The 14,575-nt window shown below is 38.2% G+C and overlaps 1 protein-coding gene across 13 annotated transcripts in view; it reads left to right on the top strand.

Moving 5' to 3' along the window:
• CEP70 (centrosomal protein 70) overlaps positions 1-14,575 on the top strand; it is an 85,351-nt gene that overhangs the window by 10,444 nt on the left and 60,332 nt on the right. For 6 of the 13 annotated variants that reach the window (XR_011995282.1, XM_026018538.2, XM_026018534.2 and 3 more), the window contains exon 3: positions 13,958-14,053. The exons of 3 other annotated variants lie outside the window; for them this stretch is intronic. The gene's annotated coding sequence lies outside the window, so the exon portion shown is untranslated. The remainder of the gene's footprint in view (positions 1-13,957; positions 14,054-14,575) is intronic. 4 more of the 13 variants (XM_072726950.1, XM_072726953.1, XM_072726948.1 and 1 more) reach the window with 1 other exon arrangement.

The raw sequence follows: 14,575 nt of genomic DNA, 5'->3' as shown, positions 1-14,575 counted from the left end.
TTTCTTTTTTTTTTTTTTTTTAAGATTTTATTTATTTATTTATTTATTTACTTATTTATTTATTTATTCATTCATTCACTCATTCATTCATTCATGAGAGACACAGAGAGAGAGAGAGAGAAAGAGGCAGAGACACAGGCAGAGGGAGAAGCAAGCTCCATGCAGGGAGCCCGACATGGAACACGATCCCAGGTCTCCAGGATCATGCCTTGGGCTGAAGGCAGCACTAAGCCGCTGAGCCACCTGGGCTGCCCTGAACCCATTCTTTACTTTTCTTCTCTCCACATTTTAGGTATGTGGTATTATATTTTACACCCTTCTATTTTATGAATCCCTTGATTGGTTTTTGCAGAAACACGTAGTTTTACTGCTTTTATATTTTTTGCTTTTTGTATTCTCATTTATGGTCTTTCCTTGCCAAACAGTCCCATTTAATATTCTTTATAAGGCTGGCTTAGTGGTTGTGAATTCCTTTAGTTTTATTATTTGAGAAAGTCTTTATTTCTCCTTCTTTTGTGAATGATAGCCTTGCTGCATAGAGTATTCTTGGCTGTAAATTTTTCCCTTCTAGCACTTTGAATATATCATGCCACTCCCTTTTGGGCTTTACAGCTTCTGCTCAAAAACTTGCTAATAGCCTTATGGTATTTCCCTTATATGTAAGTGTCTTCTTTTGCTACTTTAATTCTTTTTTCTTTATCACTACTTTTTCCCATTTTAATTACTATGTGTCTTGGTGTGGACACCTTGTGTTGAATTTTTGGGAGAATCTCTGTGCTTCCTGGATCTAGATATCTGTTTCTTCCTCAGATAGGGAAGTTTTCAGCTATTATTTTTTCTTTTTTTTTTTTTTAATGATAGTCACAGAGAGAGAGAGAGAGGCAGAGACACAGGCAGAGAGAGAAGCAAGCTCCATGCACCGGGAGCCCGACGTGGGATTCGATCCTGGGTCTCCAGGATCGCGCCCTGGGCCAAAGGCAGGCGCCAAACCGCTGTGCCACCCAGGGATCCCAGCTATTATTTTTTCAAATAAATTTCTACTTCTTTTTCTCTCTCTTCTTTTGGGATTCCTATAATGCAAATGTTATGCTTGATGGAGTCACTGAGTTCCCTGAGTGTATTCTCAATTTGCATATTTTATTTATCTCTGTTTGCTCAGCTTGGTTACTTTCCATTACTCTGTCTTCCAGGTCGTTAGTTTGTTCCTCTGCTTTCTCTAGCCTGCTATTTATTCTACCTAGTAGTGTATTTCTCATTTCATTTATTATGTTCCTCGTCCCTGATTGTATTTTTTTTTTTTTTTGTCTTTTGTTAAGGTCCTCACTAATGTTCTCCATTCTTTTCTCAAAGCCACTGAGCATCTTCATTACTTTGAATTCTCTGTCAGGCATATTATTTATATCCATTTTCCTTAGGTCTTTTGCTGGAGGTTGGTCCTGTTCTTTCATTTGGGACATATTTTCTGTTTCCTCATTTTGTCAGTGTCTGTTTCTGTGTTTGGAGTCGGCTATGTCTCTTGCTTTTGATGATAATAGTCTTTCAGGCCCTGTAATGCCCCACAGTGCAGTGTCTCCTATTCCCTAGGACCTGGTACTTCAGAGATTGTCCCCTGTGTGTGTTGCATGTGCTCTGTTCTTGAGTCCTGGGGCTTTTTCTTGGAGTCCAGTTGTCTGCAGATGTTTTCTTTACCTGTTGTAGGAAGTATTTGGTCCCCAGCTGAGTAGTGTGTGTTTTAACAAAGTGTGTTGTATAGTCTGTTCCTGAAATGAGTCCTGCCACCGCTGCATCCACAGCTGAGGTCCTTTATAGGTCCTTTATAGCCTGTGGATTTGGAAATGTGTTGGTGACGTTTGTACTGGTGGTTTTGTGAGGAGACCTGCAGGACTGGGACTGAGGCAAGCATGACTGAGAAGGGTGGGTCCACTGAAGTGTGATATGGCAAGATGGAGCTGATATAAGCAAGTTAGGTAGGGAGTATTGGCACCTGTGATTTTTTTTTTTTAAGATTTTATTTATTCATTCATGAGAGACACAGAGAAAAAGAGACAGAGACGCAGGCGGAGGGAGAAGCAGGCTCCATGCAGGGAGCCCGACATGGGACTGGATCCTGGGACTCCAGGATCACGCCCTGGGCTGCAGGTGGCACTAAACCGCTGAGCCACCTGGGCTGCCCACCTGTGATGTTTTTGCTGAAAAATTAACTGATAGCCTTATGGGGTTTCCCTTGTATATAACTGTTTCTTTTTGGTGTTCTTAAAATTCTCTCTTTATCATTACTTTTTGCCATTTGACCTATGATGTGTTTGATGGTGGACCTCCTTGGGTTCACTTCATTAGGGACTTTCTGTCCTTCCTGGATGTGGATGTCTGTTTCCTTTCCCATATTGGGGAGGCTTTCAGCTATTATTTCTTCAGCTACATTTTCTACCATCTACTCTCCTTCCCCTTCTGGGATCCCTATTATGTAAATGTTGTTATTCTTGTTATGTTGCAGAGTTCCCTTCCCCTATTCTCATTTTTCATTATTTTTTCTTTTTGCTATACAGTTTGGTTGCTTTGTATTATTCTGTCTTCCAGATTGTTAATCTGTTCTTCTGTGTCTTTTAATCTGTACTGATTACCTCTAGTGTCTTTTTTATTTCTATTACTGAATTGTTCAGCTCTTACTGATTACATTATTTACATATGTATATATTTTATAAAATATTTATATATTTTGTATTTACTGTCTCTCTCTTGACATTCTCACTGAGTTCATTCACTCTTTTCTCAAGTCTAGTAATTATGACTATTACCTTTAAAGTCTTTATCAGGCATATTGCATATCTCTCTTTCATTTATCTTTTTTACTGTGATTTTGTCTTATTCTTTATTTGGGACATATTTCTCTGTTTCTTCCTTTTGTCTCTATTTTTTTCTAAGTATTAGGTAGGCCAGCTGTGTCTCCTGGTCTTGAAAGTAGTGGCCTTGTGTGGAAGAGATCCTGTGGTGCCATATGGTGCAATCCCCTCTGGTTGCCAAAACCAGGGACTCCCAAGGGTGTCCCCTTCTGTTGTGGCTGAGTTGCAGTTATTGTGGGTACACTAGTGGATGGCACTGGCTTCCAGCCTGACTGGCTGCAATGATTTGATTTACCTGATGGGGGTGTACTGGGCATAGTTTGCTCCCTGCAACGTTGAGAGACCCACCTGTTGCCTGTGTGTTCACTGGTAGGTGAGGTTAGCGTTCATTCTAGGTAGCTGTCTACAGCTAGTGTCTGCTCTATATGCAGGCACAGTGAAGGGCAGGACTTGCTCTCTGCACAGCCAGCTAAAAGGCTCAGCTGCAGGAACTGTGGGCATGCTGGTGGGGGGTTATGTCTTCCCTTTTCAAAAGGCAGGAGTCATTTTGAAGTGGCACAGTGCTGGCAGAGTTGCCTTCCAGGTGTGGCAGAGCAGGAGCTATTTTGCCAAGGTGGGCAGGCTAGATGGAGTGGTCTGTAGGAGGATGTAGGGGCATGGGATACAGTGATAGTAAGGTAGACGGAGAGTGTCGGAACTGGCTCCTAGAAGCATCTTGCTATCTAGGTTGTAGGAGGCAAGGAAAAATGGCACTTGCCATTGTTTTTGTTGCCAGAGAAATCTTTGGCCACTTAGTATATATTCTCAGATTAGTCAGTAAGCTCCTTCATGAATACCCCCAGGTGCTTTTCAAGGTGCTGCTTCTGCATTGTGTCTCTTGAGTTATTTAGTATGTTGACTCTTTAAGGGCAGGGACTCAGTTTCCTGTCATCTTCTGGCTATCCTTGAGTTAAGTCTTCCAATTTTCAAAGTTCTTGGAGTTAAGCCCGCATGGTTTTCAAAGCCAGATGTTTATTTTATTTTTTATTTATTTTTTTTGAGATTTTATGTATTTATTTGAGGGTGAGAGAGAGAGAGAGGGAACGAGCATGAGTAGGGTGGGGAGGGAGGGGTCAGAGGCTGAGGGAGAGGGACAAGCAGACTGTGTGCTGGGCACAGAGTCAGATGTGGGGCTCAGTCCCAGGACCCTGGAATCATGACCCAAGCTGAAGGCAGATACTTAACCGACTGAGCCACCTGGCACCCCTCAAAGCCAGTACTTTGTTGAATTCATTTATTCTAACAGGTTTTTGTTTTTTTGATGGACTCTTTAGAGTATTCTGCATATAAGATTATATCATCTGCAAACAGGAGTCATTTTACTTCTTCCTTTTCAATTTGGACACCTTTTTCTACATTTCTCTTTCTAGATTTATTGCTTTGGCTAGACCTCCCAGTACTATATGTAAAGGAAGTGGTGAATGTGGTCATCCTTGCTTTGTTTCTGGTCTTAGAGGAAAAACTTTTAATCTTTCACCGTTAAGTGTGACGTTCACTGTATGTTTTAATATGTGGCTTTTATTATGTTGAGGTAGATTTTTTCTTTTTTTTATAAAGATTTTATTCTATTTTTAAAGAGCATGCATGTGTGAGTAGGGGGAGGGACAGAGGGAGGGAGAGAAGGGAGAGAACCTCACTCAGATTACCCACTGAGCATGGAGCCTGAGATGGTGCTCAGTCTCACAACCCCTGAGATCATGATCTGAGCGAAAACCAAGAGTTGGATGCTCAACCAAGCCACGCAGATGCCCTAAGGTAGATTTTTTTCTTTTCCTAGTTTGTTGAGTGGTTTTTGTTTTGTTTTGTTTTGTTTTTTCAATCATGAAAGGGTGTTTAATTTGGTCAGATGTTTTTTCTGTATCAAATGAGATAATCATGATTTTTTCATCCCTCATTCCATTAATGTAGTCCATTACATTGATTGCTTTTCATATGTCAGACTATTCTTATATTCCAGGAATAACTCCCATTTTGTTGTGGTGTATAATCTTCTTAATATGCTGCTGAATTTGGTTTACTGGTATTTTGTTGAGGGTATTTGCATCAGTGTTCATAAGGAATGTTGGTCTTTAGTTTTCTTATATTGTCTTTGTCTAGCTTTGGTATTAGAGTAATGCTGGGCTTAAAAAATGAATTAAGTATTCCTTTCTCTTCAAACTTGGGAAAAGTTAGAGAATAATTGGTGTTATTTAAGTGTTTGATAGAATTTCTCAGTGAAGCCATCAGTTCTAAGGGTTGCTTTATTGGGAGATTTTTGATTACTAATTCAATCTTATGAGTTATGGGTTTGTCCAGATTTTCTTTGTTTTGCTCTAATTTTTATTCTAATGCCCCCAGTTTCACTTATGGTTTTAATAATTTGAATCTTCTCTCTTTTATCTGTCCATTTAGCTAAAAGTTTGTCTATTTTGCTGATTTTTTCCAAGTAACTTTTTATTTTACTGATTTTCCTCTCTTGCTTTCCTTTATTTCCTTTATCTTTGCTCTAATCTTTATTGTTTCCTTTCTTTTGCTAGCTTTGTTCTTTTTCTGGTTCCTTAAGTTGTAAAGTTAGGTTGTTAATTTGAAATTATTCTTGTTTTTATTTATTTATTTTTTTTACAAATTTATTTATTTTAGAGAAAGCATGAATGTGAGGGGTAGAGGGAGAGAGAATCTCAAGCAGATTCTGAGCTGAGTCCAACATGGGGCTCAATCTGATAACTCTGAGATCATGACGACGTGAGGTGAAACCAAGAGTTGGATGCTCAACTGATTATGTCACCTATGCACCCCTGTTCTTGCTTTTTAGTATAAATGTTTATAGCTGTAAATTTTCCCCCTAGCACTGCTTTCAAAAGTTTTGGTATGTTGTATTTTTTATTTTGTTTTTGTTTTTAAGTTTCAGTTATTTAAGTAATCTCTACACACATTGTAGTTCTCAAATTTATGACCCAGAAAGATCAAGAGTCGCATGTTCTGACTGAGCCAGCCAGGTGCTCTGTACTTTTGTTTTTCTTAATCTTTAAGTATTTTTTCTTCTTCTTCTTCTTTTTTTTTTTTTTTTTAAGATTTTATTTATTTGAAAGAGAGACAGAGAGAGCATGAGCAGGGGTGAGGGGCAGAGGGATGAGCAGACTCCCCACTGAGCAGGGAGCCCAAGGCAGGGCTTGATCCAGGACCCTAAGATCATGACCTGAGCTGAAAGCAGACACTTAACTGACTGAATCACCAGGTGCCCCTGTAAGTATTTTCTAATTTCCCTTGTGATTTCTTCTTTGATCCATTGTTTGGTTGAGTATATTGCCTAGTTATCACAACTTTATGAATTTTCCATTTACCTTCTGTTATTGATTTCTAACTTTATCCTGTTGTCATCTGAGAATGTACTTTGTATATCTATCTTTCAAAATTTGTTTTGACTTAATTTATGTCCTAATATATGGTCTGTCCTGGAAAATGTCTTATGCACACTTGAGAAGACTGTGTATTGTATTTTTGTTGGGTAGAGTGTTCCTTAGAAATTGTTAGCTCTGGTTTATTATGTTGTTCAGTTCCTGTTTCATTACTTATCTTTTGTCTGGTTCTATCTGTTATTGAGAGTGGAGTATTAAAGTCTCCAACTATTATTATAGAATTATTTCTTCCTTTAATTTTGTCAATTTTTACTTAATGTGCTTTGATGGTTTGTTATTAAGTGTATACATTTTTATAATTGTTATCTCTTCTTGCTGTATTGAACCTTAGCTTAATATCTCATGTCCTTTGTCTTTCATAATATTTTTTTGATTGAAAGTCTTTTTGTCTGATAGTCATAAAGCCACACTTCTCTCTTTTGGTTCTTATTTGCGTGGAATATCTTTTACCATCCTTTCACTTTTAAGCTCTTTGTGTCTTTGGATCTAAAGTGAGTCTGGCAGCCCCAGTGGCTCAGTGATTTAGTGCCGCCTTCAGCCCAGGGCCTGATCCTGGAGACCCGGGATCGAGTCCCACATCAGGCTCCCTGCATGGATCCTGCTTCTCCCTCTGCCTGTGTCTCTGCCTCTCTCTCTGTCTCTGTGTCTCTCATGAATAAATAAATAAAATCTTTAAAAAAAAATAAAGTGAGTCTGTTTTAGATGGCATATAGTTGGATCATATTTTTATCCATTCTGCCAATCTGTGAGGAGTTTAATCCATTTACATTTAGAGTAATTGCTGTAAGTAGGGACTTATTTCTGTCATTTTGCCTTTTTCTTTTTTGTCTTATAGGTTTTCTGTTCATTTTCTGTATCACTGGGTTTTTTGTGTTTAGTTGATGTTATTGAATGTAATCTTTAAATTCCTCTTTTTGTATATATTCTATCACTGTCTTCTCTTTTTTTTTAATTTTTTTATTATTATTTATGATAGTCACAGAGAGAGAGAGAGGCAGAGACACAGGCAGAGGGAGAAGCAGGCTCCATGCACCGGGAGCCCGATGTGGGATTCGATCCTGGGTCTCCAGGATCGCGCCCTGGGCCAAAGGCAGGCGCTAAACCGCTGCGCCACCCAGGGATCCCTATCACTGTCTTCTTTGTTACTATGAGAATTACATTTAACATCCTCAAGTTATAATACTCTAAATTTATAACAGTTTAATATATAAATAACATGCAAAAACTCTGCTTTTCGCAGCTCCATTCCTACTTCCTTCAGTTGCTGATGTCACACAATCACATGTTAATATATGTGTGCCACAAAACATAAGCTAATAATTCTTTTAAATGCATTAGTTTTTTTCATTAGTTTCTAAATTATGTAGAAAAAGTAATGTAAAGAAAAAAAGAAAAAGGAATGTGACATTATAAACCAAAGTTATAATAATATCAGTGTTTAATTATTTTTTTTTGTAAAGCATTTGTCTTTCAAATCATGTAGAAAACAAAAAGTGGAGTTACAAACCATTGTTTTAATAATGCTAGCTTTTATATTTTTCATGTCATTAACCATGCCATTAACCTTTACTTAGATCTTTATTTTTTTCATGTGGCTTGAGTTACTGTCTGGTGTCCTTTCATTTCAACCTGTAGGATTCCTTTTAGCATTTCTTGCTGGAGACATCCAATGGGAATGACCTCCTTTAACTTTTCTCTAACTTAGGAATGACTTAATTTCTTCCTTACTTTTGAAGGACAGTTTTGCAAGATACAGGATATTTTTTTAAAGATTTTATTTATTTATTTAAGAGGGAAGAGTGATGAGAGCGGGAGGAGAGGGAGAAGCAGATCCCCCCTGAGCAAGGAACCCAGCGTAGGGCTCAGTCCAAGGACCCTGATATCATGACCCGAGCTGAAACCAAGATTCAGATGTTCAATCCTACTTAGCCACCCAGGCGCCCCCAGATACAGGATTCTTGACTGATGGTTTCTTTCTGTTAACTCTTAGAATATATCATATTCTATATACCTTCTGGCCTCTAAAGTTTCAGATGAAAAATCTACAGGTTATCTTATTGAGAATCTCTTGTATGTGATGGGTGACTTCATGTTTGCTGCTTTCAAGGTTCTTTGTCTTTCAGAAATTTGATGTGGTTCTTTTTTAAGTTTATCTTACTTGGAGTTCTTTGAACTTATTGAAGGTATGTATTTGTGTCTTTCAAAAAATTTGGGATGTTTTCAGCCATTATTTCTTTATTCTCTCTGTCACTCTTTTCTCTTTTTCTCCCATAGTTTTTATATTGGCCAGCTTGGTGATATCCCTTAGGCACTGTTCTCTAGGTTTATCAGTAAGTTTGAAGATAGGGAAATGGAAATTATTTCTTTTGTCTGCTCAAATCTTCCTTTGATTGCTTCTAGTGATTTTTCTTTTCTTTTCTTTTTTAAAGATTTTATTTATTTACTCATGAGAGACACAGAGAGGCAGAGACATAGGCAGAGAGAGAAGCAGGCTCCCTGCAGGGAGCCTGATGTGGGACTCGATCCCTGGACCCTGGGATCACGACAGATGCTCAACTACTGAGCCACCCAGGCATGCCCTTCTAGTGAATTTTTTATCTCAATTATTGCCCTTTATGATTTTTTTCTTTAAAAAAATTTTAAAAAATTTAAATCCAATTTAGTTAACATATAGTATATAATTAGTTTCAGGGGTAGAATTTAAGGATTCATCAGTTGCATATAACACCCAATGCTCATTACATCAAGTGCCCTCCTTAATGCTCATCATTCAGGTACCTCATCCCCCCGCCCCCCCGCCCCCCCGCCAGGAATCCTCAGTTTGTTTCCTGTAGTTAAGAGTCTCTTATGGTTTTCCTCACTCTCTGTTTTTATCTTATTTTTCTTTCCCTACCCTTATTTTCTTTTGAGATTTTTATTTATTTATTTTAGAGACAGAGAATGGGGGGGGGGGAAGGGCAGGAAGAGAGAATCTTTCCAGCAGATTCCCCACTGAATGGGGAACTCATCATAGGGCTCAGTCCTGTGACCCATGAGATCATGACCTGAGCCAAAACCAAGAATCAGATGCCCAATGGACTGAGCCACCCAGATGCCCTTCTTTCTTATTTCTTTTTAGGTTTTTCATCTCTTTATTGATAATTAAATTTATTCATATAAATTTGTTTGCACATCTTCCTTTAGTTCTTTTTTTTTTTTAAATATTATTTATTTATTCATGGGAGACACAGGTAGAGAGAAAGAGAAAGAGGCAGAGACATAGGCAGTGTGAGAAGCAGGCTCCATGCAGGGAGCCCAATGTGGGACTCGATCCCAGGACCATAGGATCCCGCCCTGAGCCAAAAGCAGATGCTCAACCGCTGAGCCACCTAGTAGTCCCTCTTTCTTTAATTCTTTAAGATGGTGGTTTTAAAGTCTTTGTCTAGTAGATCTACCATCAATTCTATTTTTTCTTTCTGGCCCAGGGATAGAAAATATTTTCTTGTTGGTTTTTTTTTTCCTTTGTATATGCCATACTTTCCTGATGCTTTGCATGTTTGTTACTTTTTTTTGGAAACTGGACATTTGAATCTAATAATGTGATGATTCTGAAAATCAGAATCTTCTTCACCAAGGTTTACTGGGTTTTGTTTGTGTTTTTGTTTTTTTTTTTGTTTTTTTTTTTTTTTTTAATTTTTTATTTATTTATGATAGTCACAGAGAGAGAGAGAGAGAGAGAGGCAGAGACACAGGCGGAGGGAGAAGCAGGCTCCATTCACCGGGAGCCTGATGTGGGATTCGATCCCGGGTCTCCAGGATCGCGCCCTGGGCCAAAGGCAGGCGCCAAACCGCTGCGCCACCCAGGGATCCCCTGTGTTTTTGTTTTTGATTGTTGTAGGCTCTCTGTGCCAAAGATCAACCTGAGGTGTACACTTAAGGTCTTCTCAGGTTTTTTCCAACCTGCACCTTTCCCTCAGCATATGTAGTAACTTTCTAATTTCCCCTATATGCATTTGCTTTTAAATGTGTAGTCTTTAGTGTCTGGGTCCCAAAAGGGGCAAGACAGAACAATGAAGGGGAGAAAAGGACAATGGCTCTTTAAGTTTCCTAGTAGTTACTTTAGCTTCTTTGCTTCTTTGAGGTGAGAAGCAGTAATAACTAATCAGGTCACAGAACCCTGATATTTGGAGCAAAGGCTTCTTTTGCTTACCCTGATCTGTACAGACTGGGTGCAAGCTGCTCCTGGTATGCTAAACACAGCTGCCGGTTTTAGGAATGGGGATTGAGAATGGGTAAGTGTTACTGTGCTAAGAGCTAAAATTGAAATTAACCACAAATTATCATTTTAGGTTTCCCTGGAATTTGCAAACCTCGATAGAGTCCACAGAGTTCCAAAATAGTTACTTGAGACAGAACCTGCCAGTGCAATTGTTGTCTAGATGGGGAGGCACATTCCTGGTACTTTTTATTCTGCAATTTCTCCACAATCCTCTTTTCCTGAACTTTTACAGTGGGACAGAATTCAGGAAAGCCTTTCTGATTTCTCAGACTTCTTCTGTTTCTTTGTGTTGTGTTAAAAAATATGGCAGTTTGTTTTCTGAGCTTTCCTGGGTCTGTTACCAACCCACTTTGGTCTCAACTTTCCCTTCCTCTCTCTTGACCCTGTCTTGCTCAATTTTAGTTCCATACCCAGAAGTATCTTTTAACTGTGGGCCCTGTCATGGAGCTCTAGCATGTTAATTTTGAATGTTTATAGGAGTCTAGCAGCTGCAGTCCTTCTTATGGCACAAGGGCAGAAGCCCTTCCAGATTCACCTGTTTTCATATTAGTGCAATAGTGAATTTTAGTGAATACTAATGGTTGGGAATCCTCCTGTTTTTATAACTTTTAAATATTGCCAGTTGGTTTTTTGTGTTTTTTTTTTTTCTTGCACAGATGCCATCATCCTGCAGTTCTTGCATCCTTAGTGATTTTTTTCCCACTCACTTATATTTTGATGTGTGGGGGGAATACTTTGTCACTATGTTTTGTTGTTGTTTTTTACTTTTTTAAAGATTTTATTTATTTATTCATGAGAGACAGAGAGAGAGAGGCAGAGACACAGGCAGAGGGAGAAGCAGGCTCCATGCAGGGAGCCTGACGCGGGACTGGATCCCAGGTCTCCAGGATCAGGCTCTGGACTGATGGCGGCGCTAAACCGCTGAGCCACCTAGGCTGCCCCTGTCACTATGTTTTGATGCAAATACTATTCTTTGAGGTTCTTTTCTTTGTTACCCAGTTGCTTTTATTTTAATATAGGGATTCAGAGATTAAAGAATTTTGCTGTTACCATGCCATCAATCCTTTCTTTGTACTTTTACCTTTACCATTTTGTATGTTTATATTTTATATGGTTTTTTAATATATTATCTTTTTTCCTTCAAAAAGATATAGTTTGATTTTTTTTTTAAGCCAACTTGATGGTCTTCTTTAACTGGAGCATTTAATCTATTTACATTTAATATAATTACTGATGGGAGTTTAAATCTATATTTCTTTTGTTCCATTTGTTTTCTGTTTGTTTCTCTCCTTTTAGATTTATTTTTATTAATCCTATAGTTCCTTTTTTTTTTTTCTTTGTTAGGAAATTACACACTTGAGTTCTGTTCTTCAGTGGCTATTTTGGAAATTCTCAAGCATCCTTAATTTGCAAAATACCCGATATTAAGAGATACTTTTATCTTCCACTTAAATTATAAACAAAATTAGAGCACTGTTACTCTATTTACCTGATTCCCAGGTAACACATTTTGTTATTGTGTATTTTAGCTATATTTTTTTAATCTTCACAAGACTTTATTTTATGTGCTCAGTGTTTACAGTATTCATTTCTTTGCTTTTTTATTCCTTTCTATATTTCTTTTTAATCAAGGAATCTCTTGCATGAGAATCTCCTTTAGAATTTTTTATAGTATAGATCTGTCAGATTTGTTTTGTTTGAAAATGTCTTATGCCTTTATTATTAATGGATATTTTCACTAGATTTAGAATTCAATTAATTAATTTTTAAAAAGTTGTGGCAGTTGAACATTTTTTTAATTTTATTTTTTAAGATTTTATTTATTTATTTGACAAAGGTAGAGATAAGGAGAGAGCACAAGCAGGGGGAGCAGCAGGAAGAGGGAGAAGCAGACTCCTTGCCAAGCAGGGCTCAGTCCCAGGGCCCTGGGATCATGACCTGAGCCGAAGACAAATACTTAACCAACTGAGCCACCTAAGTGCCCTTAGATTTAAAATTTTAGATTGGCAGTTATTTTCTTTCAGCACATTGAGTATATTAGTCCACTATTAGTTTCCATTATTACTGCTGAGAATTTAGCTGACGTTTCAGCTCTCGCTCCTTTGAAGATAATCTTTTTTCTGTAATTTCTTTTAAGATTTTCTCTTTGTTTTTCTGTACTTTGGTATGATGTGCCTAGGTGTAATTTTTTTTTCTATTTTGTTTGCAATTTGCTGGGCTTCTAGAATCATGGATTTATGTCTTTCATCGGTTGATTTATGTCTTTCTTTGCTTCTGCTAGGTGCATGGAAGTTTTGTTTTAAAGATTTTATTTATTTGAGAAAGAGCACGAGTGAGTACAAGCAAGGGGGAGGGGCAGAGAGAGAGGGAGAAGTAGATTCCCCACTGAGCAGGGAGCCCAAAGCAGGGCTCAATCTCAGGACCCTGAGATCACCATCTGAGCAGAAGGCAATGCTTAACTGACTGAGCCACCCAGGCACCCTTCAGAAGCACTTTTAATTTGGGACCTTCTTGACTTAGAGGAGAGGAAACCAGGTTTCAGTTAATGGGACAAGTGGTTTACTTCTAGTTAACTCTTATCCTGAGCATTGTAGCCCTTATAGGTAACAACTTTAAATGAGGGTGGGGCGCGGGGGGGGGGTGGGGGTGGGGGTGGGAAGTGTTAATCCTTAGCACTCATTCTCACAGCCAAAAGCCTTTAGGGAAAAAATGGGTTCTCCTTGATTTTTTTGCCTGGTAATTCCTTATTATTGTGTTCTTTAATTTGTAAGAAAAAGAATTTAATATATATATATATATATATATATATATATATATATATATATATATATTTTAATTATAAGTAATCTCTACCCTCAACATGGGGCTCAGTCTCATGACCCTGAGATAAAGAGAGCTGTAAACTCTACTGTATGAGCCAGCCACATGCCTCAAATTGAATGTATTTTATTTAACTTTTTTCATTGACTTTGGAGACAGAGCTACCTACTCCACCATCACCAAAAGTCGACTACTTATCTCATGGAATTTAGTCTTACCTAAACATACTTAAATAAAAACAGTGTATGTTAGGTAATTATTTGAGTAATTTGTAGAAAATAGCTAAGCATCTAAACTAACAACATACCATGGTATGATTAGGTAAGATCCATTTTGTTGAGCATACTTTTTATATAATAACTACCACTTATCTATAAGTTTCTATATGCCAGCTATCTCATTCTAAGTACTTTCTACATGTTGTCTGACTTAATTTAACCCATGAGGTGTAAGTATTACTGTGTCCTCTCTTTTATAGATGAAGAAATCAATGCTCAAAGAGGTTAATGAGTTTGTCCATGTCATACAGTTTAATAAATAGTTAAGCTAGTAGTCACTCAGGCCATCTGAGTCTGAGCTAAACCTCTATACTTTATTCTTTCTAGTGCTACAAGAACATATAACAAGAGGACCTGATCTAGTCATGGGATCAGGGGAGTTTTCCCTGAAGAAAGAAATCTGAGCCAGGATCTGAAGGTCAGGTATGAATTAACTAAGTGAAGAGTAGGATAAGAGTGGCCAGACCTTGAATCTGGAGAGAGGTGACATTATGACAATTTGAGAGTGGTCCAGTGTGGTAGTTAGGAAGATTGTCAGAATATACTCCACACTCTTTGGGGGAGTATCATACCACCCTTATGTCTGGTCTACCAACCTTATGTCTAGTCTACAAGGGTGTATTCTTCCCACTTTAAAATTCTGACTGACTCTTGATAGTAATAGAATAGGATAAACACAGCACCACTTGTGAAGTGTTCTTGCCAGAAAATACTGAACCTGAATCTTTTTTTTTTTTTTTTAAGATTTTATTTATTTATTCATGAGAGACACAGAGAGAGAAAGAGAGAGAGGTAGAGACACAGGCAGAGGGAGAAGCAGGCTCCATGCAGGGAGCCCGATGTGAGACTTGATCCTGGGACTCCAGAATCACACCCTGGGCCAAAGGCAGGCGCTAAACTGCTGAGCCACCCAGGGATCCCCCTGAACCTGAATCTAATAAGGCC

The sequence above is a fragment of the Vulpes vulpes genome, chromosome 11 (assembly GCF_048418805.1).
Source record: "Vulpes vulpes isolate BD-2025 chromosome 11, VulVul3, whole genome shotgun sequence".
Classification (NCBI taxonomy): domain Eukaryota; kingdom Metazoa; phylum Chordata; class Mammalia; order Carnivora; family Canidae; genus Vulpes; species Vulpes vulpes.
The sequence above is the reverse complement of the archived record's forward strand: the minus strand, read 5'-3'. Positions and strand labels throughout refer to the sequence as shown.